General features: G+C 46.7%; 1 long non-coding RNA gene across 3 annotated transcripts; it reads left to right on the top strand.

The window, feature by feature from the left end:
• The first annotated feature begins 3,326 nt into the window (after positions 1-3,326).
• LOC120102975 (uncharacterized) lies at positions 3,327-20,392 on the top strand. 3 transcript variants are annotated; one of them, XR_005504979.2, is made up of 4 exons: positions 3,327-4,276; positions 5,612-5,824; positions 11,221-11,369; positions 12,805-20,392. It is a non-coding gene; the product is annotated as an uncharacterized LOC120102975 (long non-coding RNA). The 3 variants fall into 3 exon arrangements; XR_010051977.1 differs by lacking the exon at positions 12,805-20,392 and having other exon boundaries at positions 11,221-11,615; XR_005504980.2 differs by lacking the exons at positions 3,327-4,276; positions 12,805-20,392 and adding an exon at positions 4,588-4,652 and having other exon boundaries at positions 11,221-11,615.
• The last annotated feature ends 988 nt before the right edge of the window (positions 20,393-21,380 follow it).

The raw sequence follows: 21,380 nt of genomic DNA, 5'->3' as shown, positions 1-21,380 counted from the left end.
ACGGTTTGTTTCAGCTCACAGTTTTGAGGGTTCTGGGTCATGGTAGGTCAGTTCCATTGCTTTAGGCCTATGGCCAAGCAGCTCCTCGTGATGGGAGCATGTGGCAGAGCAAAATCGCTTATCACTAAGGAAGCCAAAGGACAGGGGATGAAGAAGCCAGGTCCCCCAAAGACCCTTTGCAGCCTCAGTCCACGATCTCCCAGTTACCACCCTGGTACCCAGGGGACAGAGCCCTTAGCGTGTGGGCCTTTGAGGTGCATTCTAAGTCCTTCTGTAGCACCCCACTGTCCTCAAATACCTTCCCATGTCACAGGAAGAGTGTAGCTATGTCTGAGGCTCTCCTGGAAAGTCCTCCTTCTATTTGTCTTGGTCAGAAGAGCCTGCCTTGTGGTGACGTCACAGTACAACAAGAAAAGTGGCTACTGGTTATGGATCGCACATCAGTGTGCTGCCCTCATAGAGGTTATGTCCTGGGAAGACATTAAACAAACTGTCTGACAGTAGCTTAATTTCAGCGATGCTGTAAAGGAGAGATCAAAGACGAGCCTAGAACAGTCTAGAAAGGTTGAGGGATGTTGTTTATTTCAGAAGCTGTGCAGGAGTTAGCCGGGCAGATGTGCGGAGGGAGGAAGGGAGGAGGAAGTAGAAAAAGAAGAGAGGAAAGCTTCCATTCATCCAAACAATGGCTACTGAGCACCAGCCCTGCCCTAGGTGTGGGGCTGCATCAGCCACAAAGCACAGCCCCTGCCTTCCTGAGGCTGCCATTGTGATGGACCGAGCATATCAAGGGCACAGGCCTTCAGTTAGCAATGAGGGCCAAGAAGGGGCTAACAGTGGAGAGAGGGGCAGTGAGTACAGTAGGGAGAAAGGCGGCAAGAGAGGTGAGTAGCACGAGAGACCCCCGTGCAAGTGGCTAGGAATCAGCCTATCACGATTAGGAACAGCAAGAAGGGCAGCGCGACTCAGGCTTAAGAACATGGAGGCCTGTGGTGAGATTAGAGTCAGAAGGAGAGAAACAGGCCTCTGAGCGCGAAGGGCCTCCTAGCACCATTTTAAGCCTCTGAAATTCCAAATCTAAGCTGAGCTGTCAGTTCTAACGGAGGATTTCTTGGAAATAGCTCAGCATCCCCAGGTCCCCGGTGAAGGCATGTGCCTGGTTTGGTTCTCCACTGCAGAGGTGTGGGATACCTCAGCAGGCACCCCTCACTCCCGGCTATATATCTCACCTTATCACTCCAGTCCATTTAGTATGAGCCGTATACTCCCCTCCAGAGGAGAACTCTCACTTAATTAATTTTAGATTTAAAGCAACAAGAAGTCCTTATATTAAAAACGGAGTGGGGGGGAGAACAGCTTGTTAATTAAAATGTCAGTTAGGGTGTTCCTGGCGAAAACTAAGATTAGTGGGTGTTTCCTTTGGTTACAAGCCCTTGTGCTTTGATATTTCATGTGTGAATTTAAGGATGTGCCTGGTACTCAGAGACAGGCAGCATTTCACTATGGCTCCAATGGGCGACCCAGTCTCCAAATTCCATGGTCCCCTACATCCTTTGAGATTGTACCTACCACCCATCTGTGTGTGTGTGTGTGTGTGCGTTCATGTATGTGTATGTATGTGTGCGTATGTGTGTATATGTGTATATGTTTGTGTGTATGTGTGTGAGTGTATGTATGTGTATTCATGTGTGTGTATGTGTATGTATGTGTGTGCATGAGTGTGTGTATGCGTGTGTGCATGTATGTGTATGCATGTGTGTGTATGTGTGTGTGTATATGTATGTGTGTGCGTTGTTTGCACGTGTGTTAGTGTGTGTGTGCATGTACGTGTGTGCGTGCATGAGTGTGTGTATGTACATGTATGTGTGCACATGTGTTAGTGTGTGTGCATGTATGTGTATGTGTGTGTGTATTTATAGGTTTATTCAGATGCTCATGTTTGTGTGTAAGCACAGGGTGGAGGTCAGAAGTTTATATTGAATATCTTCTTCAATCATTCTCCACATTAGATTTTGAAACGAGGTCTCTCACTGAACTTGGAGCTCTACGGATTACCTGTATCTACACCTCTCCCCCAATACTGGGGACACAGACATGTGCCACTGAGACTGGCCCTTATGTGGTACTGGGCTGCACATTCAGATCCTCATGCCTTCATGGCAGACACTGATCCATCGTCCTGCTGACCCATCTTCCCCAAACCCATCTTTTGACCTCTGACCTCGGCTGGGGAGGGTCTTTCCTCCCGCTTCTGTCATTTGCAACTGGCAGGCTCTCGTGTTTCCAGCCTTTGCAAAGCCTGCTCCCTCTTCAAGTGTTAGTGACTTCGTTCCTGATCTTAATGTGTCTCCTCCTCGGGCTGCCTATGAAGCACACTGCTTACCCCTTAGGGCCGTTTCATTTTGTTGAGACAGACTATTAATGTGTAGTCCAAACTCCCAGTCCTCTCCCCCCAGCTTCCTAAATGCTGGGCTAGAATCATGTGCCGCCATGCTAGCCCTCTACTTTAAATCATTATGACAGATATAAAGTGTGCTGGGGAAAATATTTTTTTAACCTCCCTGTTTAACTGCTAAGAAGAGTGGGGGTGCACGAAGGGTCCTTGTTTCCTGTGCTGAGGGATGAGTTTGGGGAGCTTGGCCTAGAAAAAGCAGGGTAGAGTTGGGCAATGAAGAGTTATAGAAAGGCCTGGAGTCGGGATGCAGATCTGAGCTGGCTGGCAGCCACACTGCCGAGCCCGAAGTGGAGATGGGATGTCAAGACAGCTGAAAGCTGGAGGAGTTTGGGAGGTTACATAAATGTTATGGTTTGACTGTGAGACAGCTCTCACAGGCTCACATCCCTGGTCTCTGCCTGTCAGTCACTTCCTCATACTGTGAATGGCCCTCTACCATATGCTCTCTCTGCAGTGATGTTCCGGCCAAGTGCACGATCACGGATGGAGCCTCTGAATCCACAATCCCAAAGAAAACCTGAATCCATTTGCTGTTTCCATTCGTCATTTTGTTACGGCGAAGGGAAAAGCAATCAACTCAAACGAGGAAAGGTTTCTGGGGTGTCGGCAGCAGGGGAGGGGGATCTTTTCGGTATGGAAGGGAAGCTTTCTTTTGCCCTTCTATGAATCTTGAGTAAAGTCCTTCCCTGACTAAGGCTCTATGGAATTGGAATAAATGGTGCTAGACGAGGATACAGCGATTGCTAGGAATGACCCGAGACCCTCTGCTTGCAGACTGTGGCAGTCCTCTACCAAGAGTGTCATGAAAGTCGACAGAAGACATGTGACGTCAGGTAAAAGACAAGGAACTTCATGACTGTGACAATAACAATGGTTACCATGTCAGGGCTCACAGGGTTCCTATGGGGTAGCACAGGGGAGCTAGCAAACACCCACGGCAGGAACACTGGGCTTAACATACGAAGGAGTCCCTCAGTGAAGAAGCATGTCTTAGCTTGAGTTTCATTGCTGTGAAGAGACACCATGACCAAGGCAACTCTTATAAAGTTGGGGCTTCGTTACAATTTCAGAGGTTCAGTCTATTATCATCATGGTGGGAAGTATGGCGTCCTGAGGTAGACAGACTTGGTGCTGGAGGTGCTGAGAGTTCTACGTCTTGATTCACAAGCAGCAGAAGGAGACTATCTTCTGCAGGCGGCGAGCTGGGCAGAGCTTACACATAGGACCTCAAAGCCTATCCCACATCAATGAACTTCCTCAAGAAGGCCACTCCTACTCCAACAAGGCCACGACTCCTAATACGTCACTTCCTTTGGGCCAAGCATAGTCAAACCACCACAGAACACAGTTCTTTTATTTCCCCCCAATTTGGAGTGTCATCGTCTCCATGTGGAAGCCTTTGTGGAGGTGAAAAGACGCAGCCTGTCCCACTGCTTGAGGAAGCTCCGGCTAGAAGAGCCACACCCGTGACTATGTAACCATAGTGACGGTGATTAAACCTCATCCTAATGAGTAGAAGCTAGAAATGGAAGCTTAGGAAAATGGCTGAAAAAAACCATCAATGCAGAGTGTTTCACAGGAGGAACTCAAATCTTTAATGATGAGCAGCAAGCCTGCTTAAGGTTTGCCCCAGAATGCTGGGGATGGCTCGGTTCGTACAGTGTTTGTTGTCCAAGCATAAAGTCCTGAGTTCAATTCCCAGGTCCTACAGTTTCCCAGATCCTTTACCTCAGGCCTGGTGGAGGATATGTGTAACCCCGGTATTGGGCAGGCAGAGACAAGAGGATCCTTGAGGCTTTCTGACCAGCCAGCCTAGCCCATTTGGTGAGTTTCAGGCCAGTGAGAGATCTTATCTAGAACAAAACCCAACCCAAAGCAAACAAACCAACCTCCAATGTGAAATTTCTCAACGAGTGATATCAGAGGTTGACCTCTGGTCTCTCCATATTTGCACGTACATTTGTGTGCACATCCATGGATGGGAGTACACACCCACCCACACAAAGATTTACCCTGAATAGTGAATTTATTTTGGACAATCAACCTTCCGGTTGCCCTGGAGAGAATTGTCTAGCTTCCAAGGCTACTTGTTACGTTGACATCCCTTTGAGATGCCTTTGGTTGTAGAATGTGCAGAACCAAGAAAGCTCTGGAAAACAGGCTCCCCAGACTGGGGCCCAGTGTTGCTTCCTGCTTCCAGGTAGAGTAGGATGAGAACACGGGCTGTTCGGGAGGTCTCAGTGATATCTGGTTCAAGGGTTTTACAATATTCCTTTTGAAAGATTAATTTAAGAAACACTATGACCTAGGCAGCTCTTATAAAGGACAACATTTAACCGTGTCTGGTTTACAGGTTCTGAGGTTCAGTCCATTATCATTAAGACAGGAAGCATGGCAGCGTCCAGGCAGATGTGGGGTTAGAGATGCTGAGAGTTCTACATCTTCATCCCAAAGGCAGACAGGAGAAGACTGGCTTCCAGGCAGCTAGGACAAGGGTCTTAAAGCCCACACTCACAATGACTTACTTCCTCTAACAAGGCCACAACTACTCCAACAAGGCCACACCTCAAATTAGTGCCATTCCCTGGGCCAAGCATATTCAAACCACCACACCCACCATATCAGTTAGCTAGTGACTCAAGACTTGGAGTATAAAATAAAAAGTGAGAGCCAGAGAGAAGTTCTAGTCATTGCACATCCTAATTCAGGTTACTCTTGCTATGATGAAACACCATGACCCAAAAGCAAGTTGGGGCAGAAAGAATTTAATTGGCTTACATTTCCACATCATAGTCTGTTACTGAAGGAAGTCAGGACAGGAACTCAAGCAAGGCAGGAACCCGGAGGCAGGAGCTGATGCAGAGGCCACAGAGGCGTGCTACTTACTGGCTTGCTCAGCTCCCTTTCTTATAGAGCCCAGGTCTGCCAGCCTAGGGGTGATCCCACCCACAATAGGAGGGGTCCTTTTCCCCATCAATCACTCATTAAGAAGATGTTCTGCAGGATTGCCTACAGCCTATCTTATGGAGGTGTCTTCTCAATTGGGGCTCCCTCCTCTCAGATGACTCTAGCCTATGCCAAGTTGACCATGCTTTATATTATTATTATTATTATTATTATTATTATTATTATTATTATTATTATTATTTTGCTTGGCAGCATTCTGCACTGGCAATCCCACAGTGAAATTGGACAACAGGAGAATGACCTGGAAGCTTTCTGTTCAGTCAGCTACCCCGGAACACTCGACACCCTGATAACAAGAGAGACTTCACAAACAAGTTGGATCGGAAGGACTGACTGCTAAAGTTGCCCTCCTCAGTGCACAGTGGAGTGGCATGCATGTCCCCTAACACATGAAGTCTCCTTCAGGTAAGACACTCTGACTAGTGAAGGTGTAAACTTCCACTTTGCTCAGGGACCATTCAATGTGTGGCACTTTTGTCCCACAGATCTGAGCTCTTTGTGGAATTCCCCCTTCTAGATTGGGAGCTAAGGAGAGATAGATTTCTCCTGTTTCCTTAGGTCCCTTCACCCCATCACTGATATCCAGCTTTAAGAGGAAGTGTGCCCATAGAGTGTGTGTGTGTGTGTGTGTACAAGCGCACGTGCCCCTGTGCTGAGCAAGCAGAGGGAGTAGAGGGCTGAGGAGAAGAGAGAGGATGAATGACAGAGAGAAGGGAGGGAGAGGAGGAGGGGAGTGTGTGAGAGAAATCTGTAGCCAGGGCCACACATCTGGCTCTGAGCTGCCCCCTCCCCTGCCCTGGCCCCAGTCTGCTCTATGGCTCCTCTCCCAGCAGTCCTTGCTAGGAGAAACCATGTCTAGGAGCAAAAGCTTTCTCATTTCAGGCTCTTCCTTGCTCTCAAGCAGGTCTGTGTGGCTGTGCAGGGACAGGGGCAGAGGCGGGAGGTCTCCCATTGTGTTGGATTCTCATTATTTTAGTCTTTGTTACTAGTTTTATTTAATTTGTCATTTAATTACTGTTTACAGACGCTGCCAGCAGCCAACATGTATTTACTTACTGTGCACTTGGTCTGATTTTAGTAGATTTTCCTTGCCCTCTCGTTGTCTCCGTATTGTTTATTCTATTAACGTATGATTAAGTAAAAAATAACGCAGAGAAAGTTAATGCTCCTTGACCGTTGACCCTTGACATTTTCATCCTTCAGAGAGAACCGCTGTTGACAGATGGATAGATATTCTTTCCCTTTTGTTTTTAACACTCATGTAATTTGGATGTGACCCAAATATATCATAGAAGCCTCCAAGGCGGGTTTCTGCCCCACAGTCATTCAAAACAACCCGAGTGGGACTCCGGAAGCATAAAGAAAAAATGTAAATCTTTATTGTTGGTTTCCTTAAATAGGTGGTTGGTGCATGGCTTCTCGCTGTGTCTGGAGACATACGTCTGTTCTCCCCCATGTCTCACTCCCAACAGCTGCTGAAAGTCTCTGCCCGCACCCTCCCACTCAGCTCCACTTTCCTGGGGCTGTACCCTCCTGAACTCTATTGACAGGAGCCCTCCCTCCTAGGAACGTCTTCCAGAAAGAGCTGCTCCCCCTGAGTGCTGTCTTACAAAAGGCAGACTTGCTGTAGTTTTTAAAGAAAGAATTTATTGCCTCTCTCCACATAAGTAGAATTGTGCTATACACATCGTGCAGTTAACCACCTTCCCCTGGTCCCCTCAGCCTGTGAACTCACAGGTACCTTTGCAGGGCCAGCTATTCAAAGCCACCACTCCAATTTGGGCATGGTGGCCTCATGCCTGTTTGACTTTAACTACAGAACTTGGGAGGCAGAGGCAGAAGGATGGCTGAGAGTTTGAGGACAGCCTGGTCTATATAATGAGTTCTGGAGCAGACCCAGGGACATATAGTGAGAGATTGTCAGAAGAAAAAGGAGATATAAAGCTACTGGTCTTTCTTAATGTCTGGGTCCTGCCCTTGAGCTGTGATCTGTCATTAACTAGTTGTAGAGCGTCGTGGTTGAACTTTGAACTTCTATGTCTTCTCCTTCCTCTCTACGCTGAGCTCTGAACTTGGCCTACATTATGCTGATCTAACTTCACTGCTTCTGACTGCTTCCTTCTGAGATCTTTGAACTCCTCTCTTCCTGTTCCACACAGTTTTGTGGGACACCATAGCCTGGGTCTCCAGACTGAGGCAAGGAGTCACCTAGCCAAGCTGGCCAACCACAGTGTGCCTTATGGTTGGTCTAGGATAATCTCATCAGTTTCTGCAGTCCGTCTAGATTGGTCCTACTCTGCTCTAGCCCAAGGCTCATCCTCTCTGCCACCCTTTTGTCTGTAGTCTCTGCTTCCGGGGAGATGCAGCCTTTTTCTTCATCAGCCAGCTGCTCATCTTCCCTGACCTTGTCATTCCTGTGTGGCAGGGCCCAAGTGATGCTTTTCTGCACAGGGCCCCATCTCCTCAGATGGCCATCTGGAGCATAGAAACCTGGCTGTTCCTTACCCTCCAGCCTTGAGGCTTCCCCTCTCTCTCATGTACCAGATTTCTGATAGACTCACCTCTTTCTCATTTTCCAGCATCCACCCTCTGATGCTGCTCTTCATTCCACAGAAGGTTGACTGGCAAATCCTTAGGCCCAAGTTTTACGCAAGCTGCGGGCAGCTTTTCTCTAAACTCCAGCACTTACAGGGAATACTCCATTTTGTCTTCCCTGGGACTCCCTACACCCGGGCACTTTCTGTTATTTTTGCATTTCTTGGAAACTCTAGTTATAAAGATGACAGCTCAGTTGGGGGTCAAGAGTGGGTACTGTAATGACGTGAAGGTCCCATAGAAACTAACTCAGCCACATCCCATGGGAAATGGAAACTAGTGTTAGAGATGTCACTAGGGGTGATAGTAACTCCTACCATACCTTCATGGCTACCCACCTTTTTGTCTCTACCCTTTCATTGACTTAAAGCTGAGTGATGGCAGTGTACTGTTGTGACTCTTTTTCTGCAGAGCTATAATCAAAGGTTTGTTCAACAACAAGCCAAAGAAATTATACCACCCAAGTATAGTTTAGTGAGATAGATCCCTCTTTCTTATGATTCCTTGACCTTGAAGCAAATCTTAAAAAATATATTTATTTAAAAAATGTGTGCGTGCATGTGTGTATGTGCATGTGTATGTGTGTGTGTGTGTGTGTGTGTGTGTGCATGTGCATGTGTATTGAAGTTACTTATACAGGTGTAGGTGAAGAATTATTTATAGGAGCATAGATGACTGACAGGCAACCGTCTTACAGTAAAAACCCACCCAACATAGGTGACAATTCAAAAACTTATACTTGTAGGCAGTTGACCAGAGTCTGCGCTCCTCAACAATCAGCAGTCAATTGTTTAAATAATAAGGAGGAATGACTTTCTGGTTCTTGTAAATTTCAAGAACTTCCTGAGACTTGTGAGTTCCCTTTACTACCAGAGCCTTTTGAGCTTCCTTTACTTCTGAAGCCTTACAAGCTTCCTTTCTGAGTCTCATAAACTTTTCTCTTTCCTCTAGAAGAAAGTGATTCAGTTCAGCTACACATTTATGTACAGTATTTAACTTCCTACCCACCATGACCCTGGGCACACACTCCCACTTATACTCCCAGTCAGTGCTTGCTACATTGTAAACAGGAATAAGATGACAGGATTTTAGTGCATACACAGAGAATGAACAGGAGTTTATGCTTGCATATTCTTGTTTTAATTTCCCAACAACCTCTCTAAGAGCAGGTACTATTGTGTCTCCCATTCTGTAGAGTAAGTCAAAGTAGTGCTTTGCCAAGGAAGTAAGTGAACTGGGACCTGAACCCAGGCCTGTTTGAGTGACTAGATGGACTCATTAATATACAGAAGCAGTGGCACATGCTGCACACATATATGTACATATGCAGACGGACATATAAATTATATATATCTATATGTGTGCTTGTTTGTGGTGTCAAGGGGACCAGTAGGAAGAGGAGGAAAGGGCAATATGAATAAAGTACAATGATGTGTATGCATGAAAATGTTATAATGAAACTCATTATTTTGTTCATTGACAAAAATAAACAAGCAGAAGTGAATTGAGATCATCTTCTCCAGACCCCTGCCTCTCTGCTTGGGGTTTGGACCAACTGTTCCTGGGGCAGCCTGCTGTTCTGATGGTAAACTTCTCCCAAGCGGATCTCCAATGCTTTTATCTGTCCCCAACGTCAGGCATTTGTGTCCCGTCATCTTTTTTAAAAATTAAGATCCCTCTTCTCTTTCATGCTTCCTTGACCTTAAAAAGAAAAAAATTATTTAAAAAAAGTGTGTGTCTGTGTGCGTGTGTGCGTGCGTGCGTGTGTGCGTGTGTGCGTGCGTGCGTGCGTGTGTGTGTGTGTGTGTGTGTGTGTGTGGTGTGGTGTGGTGTGGTGTGGTGTGGTGTGACGGTGGTGGAGTGTACACCTGCCATACCTGTGCAGGTGCCTGAGGAGGCCAGCAGAAAGTGTCAGAGTTCCCTGGAGCAGGAGTTACAGGTGGTTGTGAGCCACTTGACATCGATGCTGGGAACTAAACTCTAGTCCATTGCAAGAACAGTTAGCTTCATGTCTGACAGTGCTTCCTTCTGAGATCTTTGAACTCCTCTCTTCTTGTTCCACACAGTTTTGTGGGACACCATAGCCTGGGTCTGGAGACAAGGAGTCACCTGGCCCTATTAACCATTGAGCCATGTCTCCTGTCCCTGAAAAAACTCTTGCTTCTGTTCTTTTGTGACACCCTGTGAAGTACATGCGTCCAATCTCTGCCTAAATCTTTATCTTTAGATAAAAGGAAGGAAAGCAAGCTGCTCTAAGACTCGCCCTTGATGTGTTTAGAAAGTAAACTCAGAACCCCAGTGGTTCCTTGTTGTGGTTTGCCTGAAGTTATCTGTATTTTGATGCTAATTCCACTGCCCCAAGGACAGCTGCCTAGTCAAGGACTCAGAACTCAGGTGACTTCACCAGAACCACCTCCCCATTGAATTTGTAAAGTACTGGTGAGGGGCAGGTACAGGATAGAAGGAGGCCTGTCATTGGAGGAGAAGGAAGGATGGGCGGGAGAGAAGTTTGAAGGAAGAGGAGGAGACTAGGGGAGAGATGAGGAGACGGAGAGAGGGGAGAAGCCATGGCAGGTGATATTAAGATTCTGCTCTGTGTATTTACAGGTTGTTATTAATGTTCTCAAGGGATGGATGGTACTGGGCTTTGTATGTTTAACTGGGCAATTATATCTTACCAATTGGATCTAAGATTATTGTGTTGTGTGTTCTTTTATGTGGGGGTTTGAGTGTAGGAAAGTGTGCGGCTGGGATGTGTTTCCGCCAAGATATCTAGCAGATACCTTGGGCACTGAGGTGCGGACCCAGCAGGGTAAAAGACCAACATACTTTTTTATTTTTATATTTTTACAACAACAGTTCCTATAACCTACTAGGTTGAAGGCATGATGATGTGTCTGGAACCATGGAAGGAATGGGTGTGACTATCTCCAAAGTGGCTAAGAAGGAAAGGGAAAGGACAGCAATGTTGACACAGAGACACATACAAGGCAGGGAGGTGTGCCTTCCATTCAGGGTGGAGTGTGGACAGGGACACAGGAGTCAGTGTGGAGACCAGAGTAGTGGGAGGAAACCATAGCATGAGACCTCTGAGCTTGCCCCTGTAGCTACAGGTTGAGGAGCGATTCGGTTTGCTGGAACAATAATCCTGAACCAGGACTTTTGGTGTGCTTTGTACATAATATATTCCCCTCGTTAACTGACAGCTTGGTTCCCAGTTGGTGGTCTGGGCACAGAGAAGTTATTGGATCCCAAGAGCTGCCTTTATCCATTGAGGAATACGTCAGCGGCTTCATGCTATGGTGCTGTCACTGGAAGGAGATGGCAAGTAGAAGGTGGAGCCTACTTCGAGGATGTACGTCATTGGGGGCATGCCCTGAAAAGAAGTGCCTTGTCCTCAGCCCTCTTCAGCCCCATTTCTCTAGCTTCTTGTAGACCATGAGAGGATCAACCTTTTCTGCCCATGCTGCCGCAACCTTGATGCTTACCTTACTTCAGGTCTAAAGCAACAGATCAAGGGAAGCCCTGAGCTGAAACCACTCATTCTTTCCTTACATTGTTTTCCTACTTTGTCACAGTAATAAAACAAAGCAAAAACAAACCAAGGAAGAAAAACAGTGACAACAGAAAAAAGCCATTTAACTAACACAGCTGTACCAGGCAACCTGGGACACCCGGTCACCTTGGCTAAAAGGCTCTTGGTGATTTTCCTCCCTCCCACCCCTCTGAACTTGCCTCACTCTCATTTATTACACCCAAGCCACACTCATGCTCTGTCTTGAACTCCCTGTTGTTGCTGTGCTGGGACAGTTGACCTCCCCTCTGCCCATAGCATTCTTCTACCTTGACAGGCCCCTTGGTGCTGGCAGCTCAGTGTCTTGGGAGGTTACTCAAAGGCAGCACTGGAAACTCTGAAGGATAGTCCTAGGGTTCGTGTGCTGGAGGTCCTTGGGTTCACTAATCTGAGTATTGCAGACCCCAGGCTCCATGCCCCTCTAGAGCACGTGTGCATACATGGGCAGGCACACACACACACACACACACACACACACACACACACACACACACCCACACCCCAATGCACTTACCATGTGCCCTTATCTCCCCAAGATTTAGTGTTAACATCCACACACCAGGAACTTTTGTTCACACCTAAGGCTCCCCAGGAAGACGAACCTCCCCAAGTATTTACCTCTGGGTCACCTTGGTTTCCAGAAACTTCAATCAGTGTCAAGTATGTATCATTTTCTCAGGAAATCTGACTTGGGGAAAGTGCCATCTATGCTGTGCTCCTATCCTTTCTATGGAATGAGTTATGCTAGGTTCTGGCACTTAAGTGAAAAATTTACTTCACTTTTTATTTAAAGGGCTTGTTTTTTTTTTTTTTTTGTTTTGTTTTGTTTTTTTGTTTTTACCAGAACCCTGATCTCATCCAACAAATGCTTGCTATGAATGAGTACATTAGTCAGAGTTCTCCAGAGAAACAGGATCAAGAAGATGCGTGTGCATGTGAAGGCTGTAGACTTTAGTATTCTTAGTTGTGTGGAGGGCTTGAGGAAAGGAAGAAGAGGTAAGAGGGAGGGGGGGAGGAGGAGAAGGAAGACGAGGGAGGAGAGAGAGGAGGAGGGGAGGGGGATGAAGAAGAGGGGAAGAGGAGAGGTATGTATGAGTACGCAGAAATGTGTGTATGCAGGGGGTAGATGCCAGAGGTTGACATCTGGTGGCTTCTACTGTCACTCTCCATAGCATCTTTTTTTTATAAGTAGGACCTGTTGCATTGTTCTTCACAGGGTTCAGAGTTTGGCTGTAAGTCAGGCTGCACAGCTTCCATCAGTCTGGCCTCTCTCACCATGTCAACACTGGCTTCGGTGCTCTGTTTTTTCTGTTGAGAAAGGGTCTCACAGAATCCGGGTTTCACTGATTGCTACATGGACTGTCCAGTGAGCCAAGGGACTGGTCTCTGACACCACCCCCGGCCCTGCTGTCCCCAGCACTGTGCATGGGGACTGTGCACGACTGTGCCAGGCTTCTCTATGGGCGCTGAGGATGCAATCTCAGATCTCCACACTTGCATGACAGAGACTTTCCTGACTGAGCCATCTCTCCAGGACAAGAGTGTGGATTTGAAGGACTTCACTCCAATGATGGGTCATTGCAAATTCAAGATCTGCGGGGTACGGCAGCAGGCTGGAAAGACTTACTGTCCAAATCCAGGGGAAAGGCTTCCAGAATGATGCTTTCTTGCTCAGGGAGGGAGTTTCCGTTTCTTTCTTTTTTTTTTTTTTTGGTTCTTTTTTTCGGAGCTGGGGACCGAACCCAGGGCCTTGCGCTTCCTAGGTAAGCACTCTAACCACTGAGCTAAATCCCCAGCCCCGAGTTTCCGTTTCTAATATAGACTTCTGCTGCCTGGAGGAGGCCATTTCTTATGGGAGGACCCTAGATTAGATGGACAATTTAAAGTTAAGTTTAACAACTCAAAGATTAATCCCACCCAAAAATACCCTCATAGAAACATAAAAACTAAATATCCTGGCTCTGTAGCAGGCTGATTTGACTCATAAAAATAATCACCACCATGGGCTGATGCAGAGAACCAAAAAAGAAAGAGACCAAGCGACCACACTTGTAAAATTCACATCCTAACTGGGAGGTGAGTATAAGGCAAACGAAGCCATCGCCTTAATGGTTTTTAAATGTGCTGGCCATCGAAAACCCCAAATCAGCTTTCAGAGCTGTGCCTAGGGCAGTTGGTTTGGAGACAAAAAGAGTCTGAACTATAGAGAAGTATAGACAGGGTAGTCCAGAAGTCAATTCTGGGTGTCTTCCTTAGTTGCTCCTCATTTATTTTATTTATTTGGTTGGTTGTTTTTTGTTTTCGAGACAGGATTTCTCTGAAGCCCTGGCTGTCCTGGAAATCTCTCTGTAGACCAGCTAGGCTCAAACTAAAAGAGGTCCACTTGCCTCTGCAGGGATTGAAGAGTGTCCTGCCGCTGCCCGGCTGCATCTTAGTTTTAACGCAGATCTTTCACTGAACCTAGAACTTATCCACTGGCTAGACTGACTGACTGAGGAGCTCCAGGGGACCCTCCTGGCTCCCCAGTGCTGGGGATGTAGATCTCTGGCTAGCTTTACATGGGTGGTGGGGAATGAAAACTCGGGTCCTCAGGCTTGCATGGCAAGTAGTTTACTGACCGAGCCATCTTCTCAGACTGTAAGAGGGGTGGGGGCCAGGGGGTGTCACCTTACTAGGAAGACTTACTTTGTTTCCTTCTGCAATAGCTTGAATGCTTGAGGGTTGTCTCATTCTTGCTGAGGAAAACCCTCATCTGGGAAGCCCAGCCCTGGGATGTCCTGTGAGACATGCGAGGGTGCTGGTAGGGAGAGAAGCAGGATGTGCACCTAATGATGTGACTGGGACCCACGCAGGCCTGTGGTAGGATGGCTAAGGCTCTGGCATCCTAGAACTAGGCTTGGTTGAATGCAGACTTGCAAGTGTCAGAGCTCTGGAGAAAGTCATCTAAACTCAGTGAGATCCTATGCTGGTAACTGAGGAGAAGAGGTTGACAAACCATGCTATATTTATTCTTCTGGGTATCTGTACCCAAATGCCATCAGTGTGGTGATGGTAACACACCAGCATTTTGGATTAAGCAGCTCAGAAGTCCCAAGTGTGTCTGCTGAGGCTGAGACCAAGGTGCTCATCCATCCATCCATCCATCCATGCATCCATGCATCCATGCATCCATGCATCCATGCATCCATGCATCCATGTATGTATGCATGTATCTATCTATGTATCTATGTATCTATGTATCTATGTATCTATCTATGTATCTATCTATGTATCTATCTATGTATCTATCTATGTATCTATCTATCTATCTATCTATCTATCTATCTATCTATCTATCTATCTATCTATCTATCTATGTATCTATCTTCTATCATCTATTTCAGCTCCCACCATTTATTGGCTTATGGCTACATTGGTTGAGTCCTCATTTCACCAACTTATTTCTTCTCTGGCCCTGTTCTCTCGTTCTCTTACAACCATGCAGACCACATTAGAGGCAGCTACACAATTTGGACCACCATCCATTTTAGGGTTCTTGACTTAATCACTTTGCAAAATCTCTATGGTTGTGCGAGGTGACACAGCTACAAATGTGGAGGATTAAGGATGTGACCTTCTTTCTACAGAGACCGATTATTCTGCCTGTCACACCCATCTCCCTCCCTAATGATCAGAATGACCTGTGATGATGATGATGATGATGATGATGATGATGATGGTAACTTACAGTGTAACACCTGCCCCATGAGTTACAACTATAGCTAGATCAGCAAAGATAGAAATGACTTTCATTAAAAACTTTCCAGGTTTTAAGCTGAGAGCAGCTTTGTGGGTAATGAGTAGGAGAAGACTAACTTTTGAATTTTTTGTCTTTTCTTTCTGGGTTCCTTTAAGAACAACTTTTATTCCCAACATGTGCCATGAGCATAGACAAAGGGGCCTGGAGATTTCTATACTCGATTCAGAAACTGGGTACCATGGATCCCCCAAGCCTCTTCCCTCTAGTCCCTTGATACTGGTCTGCTTTTCAGTTTGATGAAATTCCAGTCTTCCTGTTCTGTGGCCTTGGGTCTGCTAAGCCTTCTACCACCTGCCTAGAGTCTCTACTGCAAAAGAACAGTCCCAGGCTTAGACCTGACTAGAAGCCTCCCCTTCCAGCTATCTTCCCTGCAGGCAGCTCCCATCAAGGGTCACCCCAAAGTCAGCACCCAATACTGCAGAGGCATGGAACTGCTACCCTCCCAGGCACAGACCATGGCATCCCCTGAAACCTCAACGATGACTTGTGTATGGAAGGACCTTTTGGCTCCTTCAGAGGCAGTGGTTCTCAACCTGTGGGTTACGACCCCTTTGTGGATGGAATGACGTATCACAGGGGTCATACGTATATTAGATATCCTGCCTATCAGATATACAGTAGCAAAAATTCATTTATGAAGTAGCCACGGACATAATCTTATGGCTGAAGGTTTAACCAAAACGTGAGGAACTGTATTACAGGCTCACAGCATTAGGAAAGCTGAGAACCACTGCTCTAAGGGGTGGCCACATTTGGCCAGATTCTAAAGTAGAACTGTGAACCTCAAGCTGTTCCCGGCCACAGGGGAACACATTCCCACTTAAGTCCTTGCCCCTCATAAATCTTGCAGTTTCCTTGTTTATCAAGAACTCGCCCCCCCCAATCATGTGACCGGGTGCAGCCCAGGGGAGGCTGCTGATGCTTGTCTTAGATGGGAGAGGTTCCTGCCCACTCTGATTCTGAGGAATATAATTGCCCAGCAAAGTCACTGCGTTGGCCCTTCAGCCGATCACTGACTTACAGACCACATTCATTATGTGAGGGCTTACACACAGAGGACCCGGGAGGGGGATGCCTGGGCTTCACCGCAGATGCACATCGTCCCCCTGGTCCTGCCCTCTATTAGAACACGGCTGGGCAGACCCCTCAGCCTTTCTCCTGGAATTTGAAGGGATCAGGATGAAAGCTGAAGCTTAGGTTTTTGAGCAGAGGTAATTTCAGAAGGTGGACTCATAGCTCAAGGAACTCTGCTGGGAATTTTCCTGATGTAAAGCTAACAAGACATTGTGATAATTTCTCTAGAGTTGGCCTCATTCCAAGGTGGATTTTAAACGCAGATTATAAAGCAAACACCATCCCCCACAAGTATTAAAGGAGGGGGAAATAACAGAATGGGGGCTGAAAAAAAATGGTCTCTATTGTGGGACCAAAAGCCGTCAATCACGCAGGCTGACAGGCGTCAGAGATTGACAGACAGGCCCTCGCTCCTGACTTCAGTTATCAAGGGGAATGGGAAAAGTGTCTGCAAGAACATGTTAAATTGCCAAAGTCATTACCAGTCACCAATTACCAAAGAAAAGATAACAAGGTGTATTTTAGAAAAATCGATGCAACAACATGCATTTCAATACAGCAAGTTTTTTAGAACTTTCGAAAACAAAACGAACTATTTAGGGAATACACGACGGTTTTTCAGTGCATACCAAACACTGGGCTTTGTAAAGTCATCAATATTCACTTTAGATTTGGCTGTGCTTTAGGGGAGCTGGGATTAAGCACCAATCTAATGTACTTCAGCCTTTCCCCTGCACTTCCACCCAAAGGACGGAGCCAGGGAAGGCCTGCTTGATTCCTAAAGATCTCTTGGGACCCTGGGCATGGCCGGGGCACAGGGTAAGTAGGCAGCTGCGTGCTGTCGAGCGGTGGGCACTGTTCTGCAGGATGCTTCATGTTTTAGCCAATCCTCATCCATTCCTGCCCAGCCCCCAAAGAAGGGGAACTGCAGGACCTGGCTGCAACACCAGATAGGGTGGCAGGGGGAGCGAGCGACACAAGCTCAACAGATAAAGTGAGGCAGGACAGGAGGATCCAGGAAAATGACAAACGGAAGGGACACGGGGAGGGAGAGGAGTCCCCATCCTGCAGTATTGGGGGAGGCCACTGGCCAGCTAGGGACAGGAGCCCAGCACAGCCAATGCTTGCCAAGAAGGTGGTGGACATTGAAATTATATTCTTCATATATAGATTTTTTTTCTTTAAGTGTTAAAGTAACAACAGATTCGGCTTACACGCTGAAAATGCAGGACCTCGGCTTTCTGAGGATCTCCAACAAGAAGGTAGCTTGGTTTGCAGTGAAGACTTCCAACCTTCTTGAATTCCTCTAACCCATGCATTATAATCCTGCCAGGTGGCCTCAGGAGTCATCCTGCAATCTCATTTAGATTCCTTCTGGCTCTCCGAAGACAGTGACTTTAAAATTCACTAAAATGGCATCCGTGCCTATTGTGCTGACAGTGAAGGGCTGGGAGAGAGCCTTGGAAAAGCCATGCGCACACCACGGGGTGTGTCTTCTGTTTCGAGCATCTTTCTCTTAGGAAACTACATTAAAACGTCTTTCAATGAAGCCCCAACTCTGCTTTACACCGGCTGCTTCGGAAATTCTTTTCTCCCCATCAAAGCCAAACAATCCCAAGTCCGCCTGAGTTAAAAGGTCCATAGAAGACTAAGACACCGCCTTCAGTACTGGGGGTGACAGCATGGATCTGTGACCCTCTCCTCAACACGGACAAAAGGCTATCACAGCCAGATGTGAACTACTGGAAAAGTCCATCTCAGATGCCACGGGACTAGAAGGGAGAGGCCATGATAGCTGGGGGGAGTTCGAGGAGGACTGGAGGGATGGGAAAAGGACCAGGCTTTTAGTGAATGAGAGGTTTATATTGAAGACGCAAACTCCTAAAGGACATCTTCCCACCCTTCCAGCTGCTCATGGCTCACAGATGACAGGGACTCTCCATTCCTGACATGCAGTTCCTCCTCCCTGACTTCACAGGGAACAGGGAAGGAAGGTGGTGGCCCAGCCCTATTTTTTTGGAGCAGTGGTCATCCCTTCCTTCATGCCATTAACCTGAGGGGACAACCTGCTTCCCCAGCAGGAGGTCTGTGCTGGCCAAGTGGCCTGAGACCAGAGGAGGGAGCCTGACATCACCATTTCGAGGAGACTTCAGTCAGCCTTAGAGGAGCCAGGCCTGGTACCACTGTGATTCTCCACTCAAAGCTGAATGTGGCTCTCACACTCCAAAAATCCCTCTGTGTGTAAATTAAACAGAGCCCGGGGGATTTCAGAATTGGCATGGCGTTGGCAGGGGTGAGGGCGGCACAGACCACTGGGTGAGCGTGGCCGAGAACGTAGTAGGAGAAAAAGCAGCATTTAGGAGTGAATTTGACTGTCTGTGTTTGTCTGAGGCAGTTTTTTCCCCCCAATCTCACAAACTTCTTAGGGGGGGACGATTTAGAAATTAATTATTAGAACTCCACAGTATTAATATATTAAAATAAATGTCATCACCGCATTAAGGTAATGGATTACATACAACAATAGGAACCAAACTAAATTTTGGCAAACACACACACACACACACACACACACACACACACACACACACACACACACACTGGGCCTATCAATGTGTATTACATCTCCATCTCTTCACACTGTACCTGCATGCCTTTACCCACACGAACTTCATTTCCATATATTTTTCTCAGCCAACGGCTGATGTGACTCCCATCAGTCCAGGTGAGCATGGTCTGTTCTGGAGCACAGCACACATTGCCTTTATAGTAGCTTCTATGTATCTGATTTCTCCATTGCTACATGTTGGCTCATTTCAGTTGTGCGTATTGTATCTCAGTTTCTCCACTTACCTACTGATGGACCCTTGGGGTATTTCCAATGGTTTTCTTTTTGAGTTCAGGTCTCACCTTGAACTTGACTGTCTTTAAAATTGACAGCCTCCTGCCTCAGTTTCCCAAACACTGGTATTGCTGATATGTTGTACCGTGCCTTTAATTAGATTTTCATTTGCATTGCCTTGGAGACACACACACACACACACACACACACACACACACACACACACACGTGTGATATATGATATACATATCATAAGAAGATAGATATCATTGTAGTGTGTGTGTGCACGTGCGTGTATGTGTGTGTGCGTGTGTGTGTGCTTGATCAAATCTTTTACGTCTTTGTAGTTTCTTTATCAAGTTGCAGATGCTCTTTTTATATCCCAGATAGAAGTCCCTTAGACAGTTACACACCCTTATGGCTTAGAGTTTTAAAATCCACTTTTTCTCTGAGCCTGCAAGCTGTTCTCTCCATGGTGTGAAGCATCGACTGAGGGGAAGTGGTCGTTCCATCGCCGCTGAATCCCATCACAGCTGCCGAGGAGAGCAGGTCATCACACAGCCACAGCTGAGGAGAGCCACTCTGGTCAGCCCGGCAGTGCCTGTTATCATCTTAGTCGTCTTGTCAAAAAATCAACCATACGTATTTTTAGCTTGTAATTTAATTTAATTTAATTATTCTGTATGTGAGTATGTGCAAGTGAGTGCAGTCCCCGTGGAGGCCAGAAGAGGGCATCAGATGCCCTGGAACTGGAGTCATGGGTGGTTTTTAAGTCACCACACACAGGTGCTGGGAGTCAAATCCTGGTTCTCCAAGAGATCAGCAAGCACCCCTAACTGCTAAGTTGCCTCTTCAGTCCCAAGTGAACACATTTGCATAGATCCATTTTCTTGACTCTCTTCTGCTCCATTGACTTCTCTATGTATCCCATGCAAGCACCTCATTGTCTCGGTTATAATTTGCTTTATAATAAGCTTTGAGAATAAGTAGTCAAGCCCTCAAACATCAGAACACCATGCGCTGTGTCACCTGGGATTGCTGGAAATAAATGTGCTTGGATTAAAGGTCTAATAAATCGTTTACATCAGCCTTTCTTGGTGTGGGCTGTTCATCACTCTCAGTCAATACCTCTGCGGTCCTCAGAGGATGCTGGGTTAAAGAACTCATCTGGGTTTTGCAATCGATGATGGCCTACCTTGGTGAATTCCTCACTGGCACAGTCAGGACTCTGATTATAAGACAGAGCTTTGGAATGGAGTAAATTCCCCGCTAGGACTGCTCCCCCTTATTCATGCCTTGGGAAGCTTTGGGGTGACAGCTGGGCTCTCCAGTTGTGGTACGGTGGAAGAAATTTGAGCTAGCCAATCAGAGTCTGCCCAGGTTATGTTTTGCAAGTTTTGAACTAATTCTCAGAAATACTGCCCTGGTTACAGACTGAGTTCAACTCTCTGGGGATCTACAGGTCCCCAGTCAGAAGCATCCTTCAGATGGGGTCTGTCAGTCACCCAGACAGAGGAAGATACAACATAAACTCTTGCCAACTGGATTCAAGCCATGCCTGGGCAGAATCATTTTATTTTGTAGGGATTGTTTTCCCTGGAATCTAATTTGACCCTAGCCCTCTCAGAGTTCCCGTTTTGCTAAAGTTGGATCCAGCCTTCAGCTTGGTGTAGACGCAAAACAAGAAGATCCGAGTTCTGACCCTATCCCATTTGTATAAGCAGCCTTCTAAGACTAAACAAGGCAACACACTCTTTGTGTCTGCACTCCCATTCTTTCCCCAAGGCTATGCATACATCCGTTTATCCGTCTCAAAAAACACCGTGGTGCAGGAGTGCATGTGAAGGATTCTTAACATTGTTATCTCTCATTTGTTGCTGATCGCGGCTGAGAAACATCAATGATGCCCATTGGAAGGAAGCAGCAGGGACTAGTTTTGTCTGGCAGCTGTCACAAAGCTGCTCATCTTGATGGCTTAAAACAACAACAGTATGCCATCTTAACAGTTCTAGAACCCAGGCATTAGTTCACGCCCGTGTGTCACCTGGATCACGCATCCTCCTAAGGCTTGGGATTT

Source organism: Rattus norvegicus, chromosome 5 (genome assembly GCF_036323735.1).
Source record: "Rattus norvegicus strain BN/NHsdMcwi chromosome 5, GRCr8, whole genome shotgun sequence".
Taxonomy (NCBI): Eukaryota; Metazoa; Chordata; class Mammalia; order Rodentia; family Muridae; genus Rattus; species Rattus norvegicus.
The sequence above is the reverse complement of the archived record's forward strand: the minus strand, read 5'-3'. Positions and strand labels throughout refer to the sequence as shown.